This window comes from Orycteropus afer, unplaced genomic scaffold, assembly GCF_000298275.1.
Source record: "Orycteropus afer afer isolate SDZICR_OR568_19922 unplaced genomic scaffold, OryAfe1.0 scaffold00548, whole genome shotgun sequence".
Lineage (NCBI taxonomy): Eukaryota > Metazoa > Chordata > Mammalia > Tubulidentata > Orycteropodidae > Orycteropus > Orycteropus afer.
Genome location: NW_006922135.1, coordinates 1,155,677 through 1,159,347, shown reverse-complemented (window position 1 = coordinate 1,159,347; position 3,671 = coordinate 1,155,677). Strand labels below are relative to the sequence as shown.

The 3,671-nt window shown below is 39.9% G+C and overlaps 1 pseudogene; it reads right to left on the bottom strand.

Annotated features, from left to right (window-relative positions):
* Positions 1 to 1,551: 1,551 nt before the first annotated feature.
* Positions 1,552 to 2,253, bottom strand: LOC103210012 (annotated as a pseudogene).
* Between the last annotated feature and the right edge of the window lie 1,418 nt (positions 2,254 to 3,671).

The window sequence follows — 3,671 nt, the reverse complement described above, 5'->3', positions numbered from 1 at the left end:
GATCATGACAAATTATGGATAACATTGAGAAGAATGGGAATTCCTGAACACTTGATTGTACTCATGAGGAACCTCTACATTGACCAGGAGGCTGTCATTTGAATGGAACAAGGGGACACTACATGGTTTAAAATCAAGAAGGGAGTGTGTTAGGGTTGTATCCTTTCCCCATACTTATTCAATGCATATGATGAGCAAATAATCCAAGAAGCTGGACTATATGAATAAAAATGTGGCATCAGGATTGGAGGAAGAATCATTAACAACCTGAGATACGCAGACGATACAACTTTGCTTGCTAAAAGTGAGGATGACTGGAGGCACTTACTGAGGAAGATTGAAGAATACAGTCTGCAGTATGGATTACATCTCAATATAAAGAAAACAAAAATTCCTCACAACTGGATCAATAAGCAGCATCACAATAAATGGAGAAAAGATTGAGATTGTCAAAGAATTCACATTGCTTGGTTCTACAATCAACGCCAATGGAAGCAGAAGTCAGGACATTAGATGACGTGTAGCACTGGGCAGGTCTGCCGCGAAGGAACTCTTTTGAGTCCTGAGGAGCAAGGATGTTTCCTTGAGGACTAAATATCAAGCCATGATATTTCCAATCACCTCGTATGCACGTGAGAGCTGGACAATGAATAAGGAAGACCAAAGAAGAGTTGATGCTTTTAAGTTGTGGTGCTGGCAAAGAATGCTGAAGGTACCAAGGACTGTTAAAAGAACTAACAGATCGGTCCTGGAGGAAGTGCAGCCAAAATGCTCCTTGGAAGTGAGGATGGCCAGACTTCATCTCACCTACTTTGGTCATGTCAGAAGGAACCATTGCCTGGAGAAGGATGTCATGTTTGGTAAGGTGGAGGGTAGACGAAAAAGGGGAAGGCCTTCAACGAGATGGATTGACACAGTGGCTGTGACAATGGGCTCAAGTATAGCAAGGATCATGGAGCTGGCACGGGATCAGGCAGTGTTTCGTTCTGATGTGTATGGGGTCTCTATGAGTCACAAATGACTGATGGCACCTAACAACGTAACAACATAGGATTTTCAATTTTCTCAAGACCATGAATTGTAAGTTGAATGAAGCAAAATTTCCAGCTCACAAAAGGATCCTCAGGTAATGTGGTATTGTTTAAAGTAAGCATGTGACAATTAAACCAATAAAGTGTAGCAATGAGGAAACTATTGACAAAGTACAACCAGGGAATGTTCATCTCAATAGAAGCTGGGATCTGTATTTTAAATAAAAGGATGATTATTTGAAGTAGTATAAATGGCAACCAGGTACCGAGAAAACACATAATAAGCTTGGGCAAGAGTTTTTTTTTTTTTTTAGAGCTCTTGATACAACTAGTTGTTATTGTTGTTGTTTTGTGCCATGGAGTCGGACCCGACTCATAGCGACCCCTCCTTGGGTTACCGAGGCAGTATCACTACGGAAGTAGATTTCCCAACCTTCCTTCCGAGGAGTGGCTGGTGGGTTTGAACCACCAGCTTTCTGGTTAGCAGTCAGATGCCTTAGGCAGTATGCTACCAGAGCTTCTAGATACAACTAGAGTGTGAAGAAAAGGGAAAATATTTGATAGCCTCATTCATATAGGAAGTTATCCTAACAGCCTGTAACAAAGCAACAACTTCTGGCCAAGTGGTTATTAAAACCACAAGTAAGATCATTTTTATGGAAAATGAGAGCAAGTAGCTCTGAATGCTGATGTAGAAAGGACACTGATAAGAATGAGCATTCTGTGCATTCAGGCTTTGGTAGATGGCTGGATCTCCCATAACATGAGCAAGGACTGAAACCCAAATTAAAATTACTGTATAGAAATAAATAATTTTTGATATTTATATGGAAGCTTGGTGGTTTTAGATAATTTTAGGTAATAATCTATACAAGCTATCAGGAAAACTGGATAATGCAAAAAGCCATAAGTAAAGGAAATAATTTGAGTTAATAGGCAGATGTGGTATTGAGTTAGCTTAATACCTAAATGTACAAAATCGCTGATACAGGATATAATGGAAATGTTTACCATAAGGGAAAGATCAATGAATGCCAGTGAAATGCAAAAATAGCCCATAAAATTTTGATAGGTGTGTTTTTCTACTTATTCCGAGTATGAGAATATTTAATTGTGTTTTCCCAAATAAAATCAAGAACAGCAGACCACCAACATTTAGGGGCTGATTGGTTTGATATACCTCGAACTGAGAAGAGCAGTTTTCAGAAGAAAGAACAGTCATGTTTTAGTTAAATTTCAGAAGGCCTACTGAAATACTTGCAAGAAAACACTGCTTCCCCTTATTTTTCATCCCCAGCTTTTTCCATGGGGTCCTTTGTGGCTGATGGTCTTTGTATTTTATATTATTTTACTGCCTTCAATTATTTTATGTACATTTGGTTCCTTGCATTTCATTTTAATATACCAAAAATGCTATGTGAATAAGCTCCGCGTCACTTGGACAAGCGTGGGGGAACCCTGTGGGTGCGTTTCCTCCCAGCAGTGCCTTCCTCCACAGGCCAGCTCAACACGGTTGCCTCCGGAATGCTGGGACCTCCCATGGCCACCTGAGGGATGTGCGGCTGCACTGTCTTGTGCTTGGTTCCCCTGCACTAGTGCCCGACTAGACAGACCAGGTCATCCTTGGGGCACCTGCCACACCTGGAACCAGGTGAATGCCTGAGGGAGGGGTAGAAGCCTTGTCACCTGGCCAGCTCCACCTTACCTGTCCCAAACAACTCCAAGACCCCACGGTGACCCTGCCACTGCTCTGCTAGCTCCTGACCCAAGCAAAACACTATTGAAGAGGAAGAACAAAGTAGCAGGTCTCACACTCCACTATCTCAAAACCTATTATACAGCCACAGTAGTAAAAACAGCCTGGTCTTGGTAATGACAGACACATAGACCAATGGAACAGAATTAAGAACCTGGAAATAGATCCATCCACCTATGGACAGCTGATCTTTGACAAAAGGGCAGAAATCTATTAAATGTAGAAGAGACAGTCTTTAACAAATGGTCCTGGAAAAACTGAATATCCATTTGCAGAAAAAAATGAAACAAGATCCCTGCCTCACACCATACATAAAAACTAACTCAAGATGGATGAAAGACTTAAATGTAAGACCTAAAAGTATAAAGTTCATCAAAGAAAAAATAGGCAAACTTAGGTTCTCTAATATATGGCATAAATAACTATCAAACATAAAAATTCACAAACAGCAGAAGATAAACTAAGTGACTTGAACCTTCTCAAAAGCAAATTCTTATGCACATCAAAACATTCTCCAAAAGAATAAAAAGATAACTTATAGACTGAGAAAAAAATATTTGGCAACAACATACCTGACAGGGGACTTATCTCTAAAATTTATAAAAAATGCCAACACCTCAAAATCAAAATGACAATACAATTCAAAAACAGTTAGCAAACATGAACAGATATTTCACCAAAGATGATTTAGGCAACAACAAACACATGAAGAAATGCTCACGATCATTAGGCATTAGAGAGATGGAAATCAAAACAATGATGAGATATCATCTCATCCCAGCAATAATAGCAAAGTTCAATAAGACAGAAAATAACGAATGCTGCCGAGAATGGGGAGAGACTGGCACACTCATATACTGCTGGTGACACTGTAAAAGGATACA